Source organism: Musa acuminata, chromosome BXJ3-5, assembly GCF_036884655.1.
Source record: "Musa acuminata AAA Group cultivar baxijiao chromosome BXJ3-5, Cavendish_Baxijiao_AAA, whole genome shotgun sequence".
Classification (NCBI taxonomy): domain Eukaryota; kingdom Viridiplantae; phylum Streptophyta; class Magnoliopsida; order Zingiberales; family Musaceae; genus Musa; species Musa acuminata.
The window spans coordinates 20,157,816-20,176,514 of NC_088353.1; positions in this window are offsets into that span (position 1 = coordinate 20,157,816).

Below are 18,699 nucleotides of genomic sequence, written 5' to 3' on the forward strand. Positions count from 1 at the left end.
CAGCTTCTCCCCAAGGGCGACGAGACAAGATCTCCCTAGGGCGACGGTACTGTAGCGGCGATCTGATATACTGCAGCGGTGGCTTTTCCCTATGGCGACGATTCTGTAGCGGCGATCAGAAAAAAGGGATCAAACATGGCAGCGACAGCCCCTAAGGCTGGCGACGGTGGCGGGAGGGATGAAACGATGGCAAGGCCCCCTACCACTACCCCCCAAGTTGCTCTTCCACCATATCCTTTCCAGAGAGAAACTCCTTCAACGAAGCAGCAATGAAGCAGGTCGCGATCTAGATCGCGGCAGCCTGCTCTCATTTCCAGCGATCCTCGGCCTTGGACTAGCCTCTTCAAGGCTCCGGTTGGAAGTCCAGATCTAAGCTTGGAATTCATTACTCCAGAAGTTCAGGCTGATAAGAAGATTGCTGTATACGAGACTGCTGATTCATTAGAGCTTATTGAGACATGGTCTATGTCGATTGTTGGCTATGTGGTAGGTCTCAAAACTTCTTATTTCCCACTATCCTCATTTATCAAAACTCGATGGGGATTATCGTCATTTGATCTTCATATGCTAGAGAACGGATTCTTTGTTTGCAAGCTATACTCTGAAGAAGATCTGCAACGAATCCTCGAAGGATTCTGGACTATCCGCGGTCATCCAATGATTCTACGACGTTGGTCTCCTGATGTCCGTTTGGAGTTAGATAGCCTACAGTCTATTCCATTATGGGTATCCTTTCAAGGACTGCCTCTACATCTTTGGAGTCGACGTTTTATTGCAAAGTTATGCAGCACTCTGGGACAGCCACTCTACATCGACAAAGCAACAGCAGCTCAGACGAGATTAGCATTTGCACGAGCATGTGTGCTGGTTTCTTCCGATGAAGATCTTCCTAACGAGGTTTTCTTTCGTGATCTTGACGGGAACACTCGGAAGGTACATGTCTCATATTCCTGGAAACCACAACGATGTCAGCGTTGCTTATCTTTTGGTCATGCAAATGGAGCTTGTCAACAAACCCCAAAACCAACCACAAAGTTCTATCGACCACGTCAAGTGCCTCAGCAACAAAGTGATTCTTCTCTAATGGCAGTAGCACCGATGGTGGCAAAAACTATTGAGCACTCCGACTCGCAAGGAAAGCACCGCGGACAGAAGGACAATTCTAAAACTTTATCTCTTCCTATAATGTCAGAGCCTTCCACAACAGAGGTTTCCCATGGTACTAGTGGACAGGAGAAGCATAAGTCTAGAACTTCATCTCTTCCAATACCATCGGATCCATCTACAATCGCTCAACGAACTCAGGTCCAAGCAAATCTCGTCAGCAAGGATATTCTTCCTCAACAAACTCAGGCCTCAACAAACATCGCCAACAAGGATATTCTGTCTCAACAAACTCATGCCCCAACAAACCTCTCTAGCCAGGCTGCTCCAATAAGTACTATCCAGGATATTGTACTGCAACAATCTTATCGAGCTTCAACAAACCCTGTCAATCAAGACCACATGATTCAAGGTACTTTAAAGTTTAAAAATCTGCAAGCTGTAGATGAAGTGGATAAATATAGGAATAAAGCCATAAAAGGTAAGGATATTGTGCGGGAGGAAAATACAAAACCGAAGGATAAGAAAAAGGATGGTACAATCCATCCAAAGTCGTAGGATGTATTCCTTACTACCTTTTCATTTGTTTATTACTAATGAAGATAACATGCTGGAATGTTCGCGGACTTAATAAGCCGGAGAAATGTCGGGAGCTCAACAGAATAATCAAGTCTGCCGCATGTGATATTGTTATTCTAGTGGAAACGAAAATTAAACAATCGCGCGTTCAAGCTGAAAAGAATTTAATATGGCCGGACGCAGAATTGTTTACCAATGACTCAAATGAAACTTTTGGTAGAATATGGGTCTTATGGCATCCTAACTCTATTAATGCTTGGTTTATTTCTGCTACTGATCAATTCATTCATCTTAAGGTAGAGGATAAAAAAAATGGCTGTCAATTCAATCTCACTGGTATATATGCTTCAAACAGTATGCAAGAAAGAAATACTCTTTGGTCTAACCTGACTAATATTGTAAATGGCTGTCTCAATGTACCTTGGATTGTTCTTGGAGACTTTAATACTGTTCGGTACACAAATGAAAAAGAGGGGGGTAGACAACTTTCAGAAAGCCAGCTTCAAAGTTTTAATGATTACATTGACACTGCAGCATTGTTTGATATGAAATCTGTGGGTAATTGGCTCTCCTGGAGTAATCAAGGTGCTGCTAACAGAAAAATAATGGCTTGACTTGATAGGTGTTTGATTAATCATGAATGGTTAACAGTTTACCCAGATTCACTTCTTGAGTATGGTGCTCCTTTGTTTTCTGACCATTCTTTAATGTATATACACGCAGAAAAATCGACACCAAAAGGCAAGAAACCGTTTAGATTCTTTAACATGTGGAGTACTCATCCTCAATTTCTTGATATTATCAGATCTGCTTGGAATGTTAATGTGCATGGATCCCCCCCTTACATCTTATGTCAAAAGCTCAAAGCCTGTAAAGCAGCACTAAAGGAGTGGAATACAAATACCTTTGGCAATATTAACACCAGAGTTCAATTTTGCAGAAATGAACTAATGTCATTGCAACATGAGCTGCAACTTCAGCCAAATGATGAAAATATTATCTACAAAGAGATAGAAGCCAGAAATAACTTCATACAAGCCTTAAAACAGGAGGAAAGTTTTGCAAAGCAGAAGTCTCGACAGAATTGGCTTACACTAGGGGATTCCAATACTAAATTTTTCTATGCTTCAATTGCTACTCGAAGGGCTGTTAACCGTATCAGCAAATGCAGAGACAAAGATGATAATCTTATTGAGAATTTAGATGAGGTTAAAGCACACACAGAGCAATTTTTTTATTCCTTACTCAATCAAGCTGGGAAACCTAATAACATTCATGTGGAGCCGACTAGAAAACTTGATTCGGAAGCTATTTCAATCCTCAATGCCCCAATTACAGATGACGAAATTGTACGTGTTGTCTTTAAGTCACCAAAGCACAAAAGCCCAGGTCCAGATGGATTTCCAGCTGAATTTTACAAAACTGCTTGGTCTATTATTGGAAATGATGTGATCAAGGCTTGCCAACATTTCTTCTCTTCAGGTCATATTCTTAGAGAGATGAATTGCACTTTTATTTCTTTAATTCCGAAGAATGCAGGGGCTGATTCACTAGAGAACTATCGACCCATATCATTATGCAACTTTGTTTACAAGATCATCTCCAAAGTATCATAACATTTTGCTTGCTAATGACTTGGTCAAAGATTTGCATTCAAAAGCAAGAGGGACAAAAATCTGTTTTAAAGCTGATTTACGGAAATCCTTTGATTCAGTTAATAGGAAGTTTATCTATAAGATGCTCCTCGATATGAACTTCCCACAGCAATGGGTTAATTGGATTCAATCTTGCCTGGAAACTCCAAAGTTTTCGATACTCTTTAATGGCTCACCTATTGGTTTTTTTGGGAGCACGAATGGCATCCGACAAGGTGATCCACTATCTCCGTATCTTTTTACTATTGCGATGGAAGGACTTAGCTGTATGTTAGAACACGCAGTCTTAAATGGCAGCATTAAGGTACCCATTGTTGGTTCTGTTCATATATCACATATAACATTTGCAGATGACTTACTTATCTTTCTCCAAAGTGAACCAACTTCAGTAAAGAACCTGGCTACTATTATGAATGACTTTGGTATGGTTTCTGGACTTCAGTTAAATCATGCGAAAAGTAAAGTATATATGAGCCCTTACGTTGAGGATAAGGTCTTTATTGTGCAAACTTTGGGGGTTAGTGAGGGAAGCTTGCCAGTTCCTTATTTGGGTCTCCCGCTCATATCCACAGGCATTCACAAAACCCATTGTCAGCCTATCTTGCAAAAAATAAAGAATAGAATTTCTTCTTGGAAAAATAGGTTTCTATCAAAAGCAGGACGACTCGAACTCATCCGTTCGATATTGCACTCCTACTCTATATATTGGTGTAATGCATTTCTTCTGCCTGCTGGACTTCTCCATGATATTGAACGGTTATTAATGAACTTCTTCTGGAATGGCACAAATGATAAGGCAATGCATATGGTAAATTGGGATAGCATTTGCAAACCGAAAGATGAAGGGGGGCTAAACTTGAGAAATATTAGAGATTGGAATCAAGCTTGTCTGGTACAGCAATTGTGGGATCTTTTGCAAAACAAATGTTCCTTATGGACACATTGGGTTTCTGCTAGGTATCTTTCAAAGGAATCAATCTGGGAAATTTCAACAAGAACATACCACTCTGCAGCTTGGAAAGGAATTTTAAAGGCAAGGAATTGGCTAATCAAACACATTTCCTATGCAATCTCTTCTGGTACTAGTACAAATATGTGGTTTGATCCTTGGGTAAATAGGAAGAGTATATTTCAATTATATGGTGACAGAATACGAAAAGATCTTGGGGCTCCCAAAGATTGGAAGGTTTCTGAGTTCATTGCTAACGGTGCTTGGTGTCTCCCTAATCCTATTTCTCCCGAAATGTTATCACTTTGGCCGACTATTATAGCTATTCCAATCAGAAACAACTCTTCAGATATACTTATTTGGCCTCATGACAATGGCAAATTTAGTGCCACATCCGCATGGAATCAAATTAGGCAAAGAAATAACAAGTAGGTCCCAAGCAGTTGGACATGGGATCGACCGGGATCACAAAGACATTCCTTATGTACATGGCAGGCTCTTCTCAATAAACTACCGACAATAGACAATATGAAAAGAAGAGGTATCTATCATGTTAACCGATGCTCCCTTTGTATGCAACAAGAAGAAACTGTGGACCACCTCTATTTTGCTTGTGATTATACAAAATGGATATGGAAGGAGATTCTCCAGCGATTTGAACTCAATAGACTGCCGCAACCAAACTTGCACCATGAACTAAGTGACCTCATGCAATGTTTCTCAAGAAAAGGACCTCTAACACAACTGGCAAAGGTTACTTTCAGATGCGCTATTTGGTGGATGTGGAAGGAGAGATGTAACAGAATATTTGAATGCCAACACACAAACAATGCTCAATTATTGAAAGAGATTATTAGAGACTCAAGATCCTGTATGGAGCAAGATCTCAAAACGGAGCACTTTACCCAAACAGAAAAAGATATTTTTATCAAATTTAATTTTGCTATTAGCTAAAGATCTTGGGAATGATGCCAAATTATGTACCCACAGGTAGTTTTGATATATCTGGATAAACATTTTCTATATTGATTATAATTAGGAGTTATAGTCTACAGCATGTGTAGTCATAACTATCGCATTCGCACTCTATGAGTTACTTGGCTTTGTCTATGACTTGTATAGATAAAGCTATTTGTAGAAACTTTACACATAATCAATTTACTTTTACTTACCAAAAAAAAAAAGATAAGAGACAAATTTTACTATGACAAGAGATAAAGATTTTCAACTTGAATTGCATGATTATACATTTTAGACATGCATTCAATATGATCAATCAATCTTACGATATTTTCAAGGATTTTGCAATTCATATTTTGGCATGCTATTAAGAATGATATAAGTCATCACTTTTCTCCCCCTTTGTCATCAACAAAAAGGGAAATGAGACTTGAAGCACATATTTTGTCATACAACGATTTTATCATTGAAAAATTAAGTATGCAAAAATATTTATGCAGAGATCATTTTAGAGGAAAATTCAGCATGCATTCATATTATCTAATCTCTTCTTTCTATAAATAACAGAAATTGTAGATATACAAGAGAGAGATTGGGATAAAAATTCAAGTAGTAATCTCACGAAGTCAAGATCATAATTCGAATACAAACTCATTTAAATCGTTAAATACATTAGAATCTCAATATTGCTTTTCAATTATCATATAAGGCATTTAAAGGATTTTGAAACATAGGAGAATGATTAATTTAAGCATACAATGTTTCAATCAAATTCAAGTCATGAATGCCAATACTTTCATATTTATCAATTCATGAATGCCAAAATATATTATTTGTGATTCCAATTTTGCAAGATCAAGGTTATGATTTAGATAAAACTTATTTAAATCAAATTGCTAACTTGAAATTCATAATCAAGTTATCAAAATCGATTTCGAGATTTCATAACATGTCATATGGAATTTGAAGGTGAAGGATTAGATTCACCGAGAGATGGAAAGAAGATGAAAAACTTTACAGAAAATCCAATCAAATAAGTTTATTGTTTAGGGACAATTTAACATACCTAATTCCCTTCTAATGAATTCAAATTGGTCTTCATTCAAGGCTTTTGTGAATATATCTGCTAATTGATGCTTTGTGTCAATGAATTCTAGAACCACATCATTGTTAAGGACATGATCGCGTATGAAATGATGCCTAACGTCGATGTGCTTAGTTCTAGAATGTTGAATTGGATTTTTAGTAAGACATATGGCACTAGTATTATCACATTTTATGGGAATATTTTTAAAGTGAATTCCATAGTCTTTTAATGTGTTTTTCATCCAAACAACTTGTGCACAGCATGCACTTGCAGTAATGTATTCGGCTTCCGCCGTAGATAGTGCTACTGAATTTTGTTTCTTGGAAGTCCAAGAAACAAGTGCATGTCCTAAAAATTGGCATGTTCCGGATGTACTTTTTCTATCTATTCTACATCCGCCAAAATCGGCATCCGCATAAGCTATTAAATCAAAATTTTCAGATTTTGGATACCATAAACCTAAATTTGGAGTTCCTTTAAGATACCTAAATATTCTTTTAACACTTTTAAGATGAGATAGTTTAGGATTTGATTGAAACCTAGCACAAAGTCCTACACTAAATATGACATCTGGTCTAGTCGCGGTAAGGTAGAGTAGACTACCTATCATACCCCTATATGTTTTTTGATCGAAATTTTCACTAATTTCATTCATATCTAACTTAGTCGCAGTACTCATAGGGGTGTTTATTGCTTTTGAATTATCCATGTTAAATCGTTTTAACAATTCTAACGTATATTTAGATTGGTTAAGAAATATACCATCCTTAAGTTGTTTGATTTGTAATCCTAAAAAGAAAGTTAATTCCCCCATTAAACTCATTTCGAATTCATGACTCATAGATTTGGCAAATGATTCACATAGTGATTCATCCGAAGAGCCAAAAATAATATCGTCAACATAAATTTGCACAATAAGAAAATTATTTTCAAAATGTTTAATAAACAATGTAGTATCAACCTTACCTTTGGTAAAATTATTTAAAATAAGAAAGGAACTAAGCCTTTCATACCAAGCTCTAGGAGCTTGTTTCAAGCCATAGAGAGCCTTAGTCAATTTGAATACATGATTAGGAAAAAGAGTATTTTCAAATCCGGAAGGTTGTTCGACATATACTTCTTCGGAAATAAAACCATTCAAGAAGGCACTTTTGACATCCATTTGAAATAGTTTAAAATTATAACTACTAGCATAGGCAAGGAGCATCCTTATGGCTTCTAATCGAGCCACGGGAGCGAAGGTTTCTTCGTAATCGATACCTTCTTCTTGGTTGAAACCTTTGGCCACTAATCTAGCCTTGTTTCTAACCACGATACCATTTTCGTCTTGCTTGTTTCTAAAGACCCACTTAGTACCAATGACTAAATGGTCACTAGGTCTAGGAACAAGCTCCCACACCTTATTTCTCTCAAATTGATTTAATTCCACTTGCATTACAATAACCCAAAAATCATCTTTTATGGCCTCGTCAATGCACTTAGGTTCGATTTGAGAGAGGAAGGCGGCATTAGCACAAAAATTCTTGAAAGAGGAACGAGTTTGAATCCCTTTAGATATATCCCCTATAATTAGCTCCTTTGGATGAGCATCTATATACTTCCATTCCTTAGGTAAGGAAATTTCGGAAGAAGGTGCATCCAAGTTGCTATTTTGAGGAAGGGGTTCATTTAAATTCAAATTATCAAAACCAAGATCATCGTCAAAATCATTTTTCTTAAAATTTGAGACTTCATTAAAGACTACATGAATAGACTCTTCAATTACTAAGGTTCTTTTATTAAAAACCCGAAAAGCTTTCGAAACGGAGGAGTAACCAAGAAAGATGCCTTCATCGGATTTAGCATCAAATTTTCCAAAGGCATCCCTTTCATTTAAAATAAAGCATTTACAACCGAAAACTTTAAAATAGGAAATATTTGGTTTTTTGTTATTCCATAATTCATAGGGAGTTTTTGATAAGGAAGGTCTTATTAGGACTCTATTCATGATGTAGCAAGCCGTATTTACGGCTTCGGCCCAAAAATACTTAGGTAAACTATGTTCATTTAACATAGTTCTTGCCATTTCTTGTAGGTTTCTATTTTTTCTTTCAACTACTCCATTTTGTTGGGGATTTCTCGGAGTGGAGAAGTTATGATTGTATCCATTAACTTCACAAAAATTTTGAAAGTCATGGTTTTGAAATTCGCCACCATGATCACTTCGTATTGATGAAATCATGAAACCTTTTTCGTTTTGAGTGAGTTTACAAAATTTAGAGAAACACTTGAAACAATCACTTTTGTGAGTTAAGAAATAGGTCCAAGTGTATCTAGAGTAGTCATCCACAATCACAAAAGCATATTTGCTTCCACCTAGACTTGTTGTATCAATTGGTCCAAATAAGTCCAAATGGATCAATTGTAACGGTCTAGTGGTGCTAATTTGATTTTTTGGTTTGAAGCTTGTTTTTATTTGTTTCCCTAGTTGACATGCATCGCATACCTTATCCTTAATAAACTTCATATTCGGAATCCCTCGTACTAGTTTTTGAGATGAGATTTTAGATATTGTTTTCATGCTTGCATGACCTAATCTCCTATGCCAAAGCCAAGCATCATCATTTACGGCGGAGAAACACATTTCATTACTTAGTTCATCAAGATTGGTGGTATAGACATTATTTTGTTTTAACGCAATCATAGTCATGTTATGATTTGGTTTTTCAATAATGCACATATTTGATTCAAACCTAACGATATAACCTTTATCGCATAGTTGACTAATACTTAAGAGATTGTGTTTCAATCCATCAACTAGTAAAACATCATTAATGGAAAAACTAAATTTGTTACCAATAGTTCCCTTGCCAATGATTTTGCCTTTGTTGTTGTCTCCGAAGGTGACGTACCATTCTTCTTTGCTAGTGAGCATAGAGAAATGAGATGGATCTCCAGTCATATGTCTTGAGCATCCACTATCGAGATACCATCTCTTGCTCCTAGCTTATGGGTTTGTCTACAAAAGAGGATGATTTTTAGGTACCCATTTGATTTTGGGTGCCTCAAAAATTGACCCACTAACTTTGTTATTTATTATCGAATCCTTTATAGTTCCTTTAGGAACCCATATTAATTTTTGTGAACTCATTTTCCTAAATGGACATTTGTAGGCAATATGTCCGGATTTGCAACAGAAGTTGCATTGCATATAAGAGGAAACATATAATGTAGGTCCTTTTATGAAAGTGGTAGGATTTTGATGTAATCCTTTTACAAATCCAATTCCATTTCTATTTGCGATGTGACCCTTGTGTGCAAGGATCATATCTAATCCTTTGCTACCAACCTGAAACTTGTTTAAGGTTTCTTTAAGAAGCAAATTTTCATTTTTTATTGCTTCTAAATGCTCACACTTAGAGCATGGAGGAGTTTGAATATTATCAAACTTATCTTGTAGCAAAGCATGCTCTTTCTTTAAGATACTTAACTTCTTGCTAACAGTTCTACATTCATCAAATAATTCATGAAAAGCGATAGAGAGTTCTTCAAAAGATAAATCTTCATTAAATAAATCACATACCTCTTCTCCTAAAGCCATTAGCGCGTAATGAGCAACTTGCTCGGTGTTGGACTCCTCTTCTTCGGATGCACTTGAATTATCCCACGTTGCCTTTAGCGCCTTCTTCTTTGATGTTCTCTTTTTGGCTTGAGGGCAATCGTTCTTGTAGTGTCCCGGTTTTTTGCATTCATAGCAAATCACTTGGTTCTTCTTTTGTTCAAATTTATTTTTTATATTATTTTTAAATTTGTTATTCCTTAAATATTTTTTGAATTTTTGAGTCAAAAGTGCAATGTCATTGTCACTGTCCTCATCACTTGATGTTCCTTTCAAGTGGTCTTCTTGTGATTTGAGTGCCATATCCTTCCTGTTCTTTGGAAGGGGGTTCTCGAGCTCGTCATGAGCTTGACATGTCATTTCATAGGTCATTAGAGACCCAATGAGTTCTTCAAGAGGGAATACTTTAAGGTCTTTGGCCTCTTGAATGGCCGTGACTTTTGGATCCCAACTTTTAGGGAGGGATCTTAAGATTTTAGTTACTAGTTCAAAGTTAGTAAAATCTTTACCAAGAGCTTTGAGTCCATTGATGACATCCGTAAACCGGGTGTACATGTCTCCGATGGACTCACTTGGTTTCATTCGGAAAAGTTCGTAAGAGTGCACAAGGATGTTGATTTTGGACTCTTTCACTCGGCTAGTGCCTTCATGAGTGACCTCAAGAGTTCTCCAAATATCAAAAGCCGAATCACAAATTGAAACACGATTAAATTCGTTTTTGTCTAGTGCACAAAACAAGGCATTCATAGCCTTTGCATTTAAAGCAAAAACATTCTTCTCCGATTCATTCCATTCGCTCATCGGAAGAGAAGATTTTTGAAATCCATTCTCGATAATAGACCAAAGCTCAAAGTCCATAGAAATGAGGAAGATCCTCATGCGAGTCTTCCAATATGTGTAATCCGACCCATTAAAGAAAGGTGGTCGTGCAATAGAATGGCCCTCTTGCATGCCGGAGTAAGCCATCTCTCTTGGGTATTAAACCAAATATGAGAGATAACCTTGCTCTGATACCAATTGTTAGGATCGGAGCGGCACTAAGAGGGGGGATGAATTAGTGCAGCGGATTAAAACTTCGGTTTTAGAAAATCTTTCGTACGATAAGAACGGAACTTGAAAAGCTTAATCTTGAAAGCGTATTCTTAAATATGTGCAGCAAAAGTAATAAGGAACTTAAAGCATATAAGAAGGTTTGCAATAATGTAAATAGCAATAATGAAATGCAAACCAAGAATCACGCCGATTTTAGAGTGGTTCGGTCAAATAACCTACTCCACTTGCGAGGCCCCTCTTCGAAGAGGCTCCCACCTTCCACTAGCAAGTCTCTTGAAATGGAAGGGTAAATACCCCTCTTACAACTCTTTACAAGCGGTTCACTCTCTTACAGATTTTCGAGAAGAGATGAGGTGAACACTAGCAAATTGAAAAGAAGACAAGCTAACACTTTTCTAAGATCTTTCTCTCAAACTTTTGCTACACAAAAAGTTGTATACTCAGCTGAGTTTTGAGGGGTATTTATAGGCCTCAAGAGGATTCAAATTTGAGCTCCAAGATTTGGGCTCCAAATTTGAATTCTCTTTGGTTTCCCGATGCTGGCGGTGCCACCGCCCAGCCAAACGGTGCCACCGCCCAGCCCAGAAGGTGTCACCGCCCAGCTCTCGGGTGTTGGGTGGTGCCACCGCCTACAGTGTTTTCAGCCCGACTACAGTGTTTTCAGCCACTAGTTGGGCTTCAATCTTGGCCTAAACTAGTTCGAACTCGGGCCCAATTGGCCCCTAACTAGGATATAGGATTATCTTCTTAATCCTAATCCTAATTACAAGTGAACTACATAACAAAACACATCCTAAGCAATTTTATCAACCGCGAACGTCAAGTCTTATTCCGGCGAGCTTTCCGACGAACTTCTTCCGACGGGGTCCAAGCACGCTCCTGAACTTGTGATGACTTTAATGAGTAGCCGAGACTTCTCGGTGATCTCTACGAACCTCCGACGATCTCTTCGGCGAACTTCCAACAGGTTCCCGATTTCTTCTCGGTTGGTTCCATCAGCATCTCCGACGATTCTTCGGACTCTTAAACGTTCATCGAACTTGACTCCGATATTCTTGCTTTGTGTTTTCTGGTTATCGTAGTTAATCCTACATACTTAACTCAATAATATGGATTAGATCAAATAACTCATCAATTGATTTTATCATCAAAATCCGAGATTCAACAATCTCCCCCTTTTTGATGATGACAATCAATTGATGACGGAGTTAAACGTAACTCCCCCTATCTATATGCCATATTATGAGAAGATAAAACACTTGAATTTCATCCATTGAATTCAAGTATAAATCGATAAGCTCTAACCGTATAACTTATCGTTTATTCTTATTAAGCATAATGTAAATGCGAAACTTTGATGAAAATCTTTTTCAAGTCGAAAGATAAGAGACAAATTTTACTATGACAAGAGATAAAGATTTTCAACTTGAATTGCATGATTATACATTTTAGACATGCATTCAATATGATCAATTAATCTTACGATATTTTCAAGGATTTTGCAATTCATATTTTGGCATGCTATTAAGAATGATATAAGTCATCACTTTTCTCCATTGAATTCAAGTATAAATCGATAAGCTCTAACCGTAGAACTTATCGTTTATTCTTATTAAGCATAATGTAAATGCGAAACTTTGATGAAAATCTTTTTCAAGTCGAAAGATAAGAGTATATTATTGGCTAATCAAACACATTTCCTATGCAATCTCTTCTGGTACTAGTACAAATATGTGGTTTGATCCTTGGGTAAATGGGAAGAGTATATTTCAATTATATGGTGACAGAATACGAAAAGATCTTGGGGCTCCCAAAGATTGGAAGGTTTCTGAGTTCATTGCTAACGGTGCTTGGTGTCTCCCTAATCCTATTTCTCCCGAAATGTTATCACTTTGGCCGACTATTATAGCTATTCCAATCAGAAACAACTCTTCAGATATACTTATTTGGCCTCATGACAATGGCAAATTTAGTGTCACATCCGCATGGAATCAAATTAGGCAAAGAAATAACAAGTGGGTCCCAAGCAGTTGGACATGGGATCGACCGGGATCACAAAGACATTCCTTATGTACAAGGCAGGCTCTTCTCAATAAACTACCGACAATAGACAATATGAAAAGAAGAGGTATCTATCATGTTAACCGATGCTCCCTTTGTATGCAACAAGAAGAAACTGTGGACCACCTCTATTTTGCTTGTGATTATACAAAATGGATATGGAAGAAGATTCTCCAGCGATTTGAAATCAATAGACTGCCGCAACCAAACATGCACCATGAACTAAGCGACCTTATGCAATGTTTCTCAAGAAAAGGGCCTCTAACACAACTGGCAAAGGTTACTTTCAGATGCGCTATTTGGTGGATGTGGAAGGAGAGATGTAACAGAATATTTGAATGCCAACACACAAACAATGCTCAATTATTGAAAGAGATTATTAGAGACTCAAGATCCTGTATGGAGCAAGATCTCAAAACGGAGCACTTTACCCAAAGAGAAAAAGATATTTTTATCAAATTTAATTTTACTATTAGCTAAAGATCTTGGGAATGATGCCAAATTATGTACCCACAGGTAGTTTTGATATATCTGGATAAACATTTTCTATATTGATTATAATTAGGAGTTATAGTCTACAGCATGTGTAGTCATAACTATCGCATTCGCACTCTATGAGTTACTTGGCTTTGTCTATGACTTGTATAGATAAAGCTATTTGTAGAAACTTTACACATAATCAATTTACTTTTACTTACCAAAAAAAAAAAAAAATCTCATGCATAAAATTATCAATCAAAATATTTAATATTACATCATTATGCATTTCTTCAAATCAAACATGATTTTATTTAATCAAAATCGAGAAATAACAATGAAAATCAATGTAATACACATTATTACTTCTTAATCACATATAGCATGATATTAAACTTCTTAATATTTTCATTAAGACATAAAGCATGGTTTTAATCAAAATCGAAAATAATCAAGATACACTTTTTTTTTCTTCTTAAGAGAAACATACATATGATCATTAGATTTAAATCTAACATTTTATTCCATTAACATAAAACATGAAATTTTTATTATTATTTTCAAAATTATGAGCGTGATCATATTCTTGCATTTTCATTTTTTTTAATATATAATTTTTAAAGAAAAATAATTATTCTAAAAAAGAAAATGCATCATGGAAAACATCAAGTAATTTCGAAATAAATTAAGGGGGTTTCAATTACCTCATCGTTGAATGTCGTTAAGGCGTAGTTTGCCACCTCACTTTTCTTGATTTTCTCCTCATCTTCGGAGGAGCTCGATTCATCCCACTTTGTGTTCTTCTTCTTGCGTTTAAAGCAAGTAGTTCCGTTCTTTTTGTTCTTCAATTCTCGTTTCATTAATTTTTTAATTTTCTTAGTGAGTAGTTCTTGTTCACCATCACTTGATCTGATGCTCGAGTGGTCTTCAAATATTCTATGTCCCAAATCCTTCCTGTTCTTTGGAAGGTGATTTTGTTCATCATGTTCATCATGTGTATTATGCACCATTTCATATGTCATCAACGAACCACTTAGTTCTTCAAGTGGAAAAATATTTAAATCTTTTGTTTCTTGTATTGCGGTTATTTTAGGATCCAACCTTTTTGGAAGGGATCTTAAGATCTTGCTTACGAGATCAAAATTCGAAAATGATTTACCAATAACTCTTAGATTATTGACGACATTCGTGAAACGGGTGTACATGTCACTTATAGTCTCGCTTGGTTGCATTCGAAAAAGCTCAAAATCATATAATAAAATGTTAACTTTCGAGTCTTTAACTCTACTAGTTCCCTCGTGCGTGATTTCAAGTGTTCGCCAAATATCCAAAGCCGTTTCGCACATAGAAATCCGATTGAACTCATTTTTGTCCAAAGCGCAAAATAAGGCATTCATAGCCTTTGTATTTAAAGAAAAATACTTCTCCAAATCCAACCATTCGATCATCAATTTAGAGGGAAGTTGAAAACCGTTTTCAACAATATTTGATAAATCCAAATTCATAGAAATCTTGAAAACTCTCATTCGAGTTTTCCAATAAGTGTAGTCCAATCCGTTAAACAACGGTGGACGAACAACCGAAAAGCCCTCTTGAAAGCCATGAAGAGTCATTTCTCTTGGGTGTAAATCCGAAATGAGAAATACCGGGCTCTGATACCAATTGTTAGGATCAAGAGCACTAAGAGGGGGGGGGGGGGGGGGGGTGAATTAGTGCAGGGGAAAACTTTCGACGAATAAAACTGCGTTCGTACGTAGAAATCCAATTCCGACGTAAAAGTCGTTTCGTGCAGATAATAACTATGAAAGCTTACGAAAATATATTTGAAGTAAAGTAAGAAAGGCAGTTTGCAGTTAAGATAGAAATCAGAATGTAAGCGCAAATTGAAATATGATGTTCAGACGATAAAACCAATTTTCCTCTTAATGCCGATTCGGAAAATACTGAACTAAGAAACAAATTTGTAAATGAGCAGAAGGTAGTAAGCTACTGAGGAGGTTGGCGGAAAAGATAAGATGCTCAAAGTAAATGCAAACCAGAGAAGACGAGAGTTTATAGTGGTTCGGTGAATCGTGACGTACATCCACTCCTCCGATTCCTCTTCCATCGAGGCCACCGGCATCCACTAATGATCTTCCTTTACAAGGCGAAGATCAATCTCCTTCTTACACCCCTCTTCTCCTTTTACTGGGATTAGGAGACAACCCTTACAAGCACTCACTCTCCTCTCTTAAGCTAGAGGAGGGAAATTCTAGAGATTGCAACAGCGTTTTCTCTCTTTTAATCTCTCTGTGCTTTTGTCTTCTACCCAGGGATGGGAGGCAAATTTATAGGCTTTAAACCAGTTTGAATTTGGAGCTCAAAACTATCATCTCCCAGAATTCCGAGGTCTGGCGGTTGCACCGCCTGACTGGGGCGGTTGCACAGCCTAACAGAGCTCGGAGACTAAGCCTCTAGGCGGTGCCACCGCTTGTCAGGGGCGGTTGCACCGCTTGGTAGAGCTCGGAGACTGAGTCTCTGGGCGGTGCCACTGCCTGACAGGGGCGGTTACACCGCCTAGTCTCGCTCGGAGACTGAGCCCTAGCGGTGCCACCGCTTGTCAAGGGTGGTTGCACCGCCCAGTCTCGCTTAGAGACTGAACCCAAGTGGTGCCACCGCCTGCCTGGGGCGGTTGCACCGCCCAATCTCGCTGGGAGACCCTTTCCTGGGCGGTGCCACCGTCGACCCTAGTGATGCCATCGCTTTGTAGGAATTCTGGTCCGAATGGGTTGATCCATTCGGTCCAATTTGGGTTTGTCAAGGGCCCAATTGCCCCCAGATTAAGTTAATGGGATCACCTCTCATTCCTAACTTAATCTACATTCTAACTATGACATTTCTTAAGACATTTACTACAACTTGCTCCGGTGCATCAATTGCTTCTTCCGGCGAGCTTCCGGCTAACTTCCGTCGATCATTCGATGAACCCTCGGTGATGCTCCTGCGGACTTCCGGCAAACTCCTGGACTTGCGACGATCCACTTGGCGAGTTCCGACGAGCTTCTTTGGCAAGCTCCTGGACTTCTCGGATTTGTCCCCGCAGAACCGCCGATGACCGTTCGGACTTCTGTCGAACTCTCGAACTCCCAACGTGATCATAGTCTTGACTCCGGAACAACTCCTGCTGCATGTCTTACTTCTATCGTAGTTAATCCTACATATGTAAAACAAACCTTCGATCGAGACAATTATTCGTAAGCAATTAACCAAGTTGTCCGGCATGTCATTGGTCCCTCGACGCTTCGTCCGATTCTTCGGCGCATCATCCTCTCTTGCGGCCTATTGCCCAATTGGCCAGTTGACTCCGCAACTCCGATATCCTTGGCGCAATACCCGCTCTTCTTGGCCCGATGCCCGAGTCCACTGCCCGAAACCTTCTATCGATACGTCGACCGATCCACCGGCCCGACGTCCAATCTCCTAACATGTTCCTCCGGCACAACATGATTTTTCCTACTTTAATTATCTCATCCTGATCAAAGCATCCTGCGTCACTCAAAACGCAGATTAAAACATAAACATATATCAAGTGGTTTCATCATCAAAATATGAGATTCAACAAAAGAAACTTGTCGGAACTTGTCAAGAGGATCGTTGCAAGTCCAGGAGTTTGCCGGAAGTCCGTCGGAGCATCACCGAGTGTTCATTGGATGTTCGCCGGAAGTTCTCCGGAAGCTCGTTGGAAGAAGCAATTGACACACCAGAACATAATATGCAGTATTGATGTCTTAATTTTCATAGTTAGCATGTAGATTAAGTTAGGATTGGGAGGTGATCCCAATAACTTAATCTGGGGCCAATTGGGCCCTTGATAGACCCAAATTGGTCCAAATGGATCAGACCATTATGACCTAGATTTTGTGGCTACCGGTGGCACTGCTAGGGTCGGTGGTGGCACCGCCCAAAAGCTCGGTCTCCGAGCGAAGTCAGGCTATGGTACCACCCCTGTCAGGCAGTAGTACCACCTGAGCTCGGTCTCCGAGTAGTGTCAGGTGGTAGTACCGCCTAGCTCGGGCAGTGGTACTACCAGGACCCCGGAAATCCGGGAGATGATGTTGAATCTTGGATTTTGATAATGAAGTCAATTATCATTTGTTATCTAATCCATATGTTGAGATAAGTGTGCAGGATTAACTACGGTGGCAGTAAGACATGCAGTAGGAGTTACGCTAGAGTCAAGACCATGATCATATTTGAGGTTCGAGAGTTTGACGGAAGTCCGACCGATCGTTGGAGTTTCTGCGGGAACAAATCCGAGAAGTCCAGGAGCTTGCCAAATAAGCTCGTCGGAACTCACCAAGTGGATCATTGCAAGTCCAAGAGTTTGTTGGAAGTCCGTCGAAGCATCGCCGAGGGTTCGTCGGATGTTCACCGGAAGTTCGCCGGAAGAAGCGATTGACGCACTAGAGCAAGTTGCAGTATTAATTTCTTAAATATCATAGTTAGCATGTAGATTAAGTTAGGAATGAGAGGTGATCCCATTAACTTAATCTGAGGGCAATTAGGCCCTTGACAGATCCAAATTGGGCCGAATGGATAAGCCCATTTGGACCTAGAATTCCTGGCTGGCAATGGCACCACCCAGGAGACAGTCTCCTAGGAATTCTAGATGGTGGTACCGACCCTATCAAGCGATGGTACCACCCTTGTCAGGCGATGGTATCGCCTGAGTTCAGTCTCCGAGCGAAGTCAGGCGGTGGTATTGCCCCTGTTAGGCAGTGGTACCGTCTGAGCTCGGTCTCCGAGTGGTGTCAAGCGATAGTATCGCCCAGTTATGGCGGTAGTACCATCAGGACCCCGAAAAACTAGGAGATGATACATTTCAGCTCCAAATTCAAACTAGTTGGAGCCTATATAAACCCCACCTTTTCCTGCATGAAAGGGCATCGAAAGCTTATATTTATTCTAAGAATTTGAGAGCTTAAAAGTGTTGTAAAAGGCTAGAAGTTCTTCTCCCTCTCTTCTTCTAAGTTTTGATCATTCAAGAGAGGAGTGAAAATCTATAAGGGTTGTCTCCTAAGCCCGTCAAAAGGAGAAAAGGTGTAAAAGGGGTTGGCCTTCGCCTATTGAAAGAAGGCCTCTAGTGGACGTCGGTGACCTCAACGAAGGAGGAAGCCAAAAGTGGATGTAATTCAAG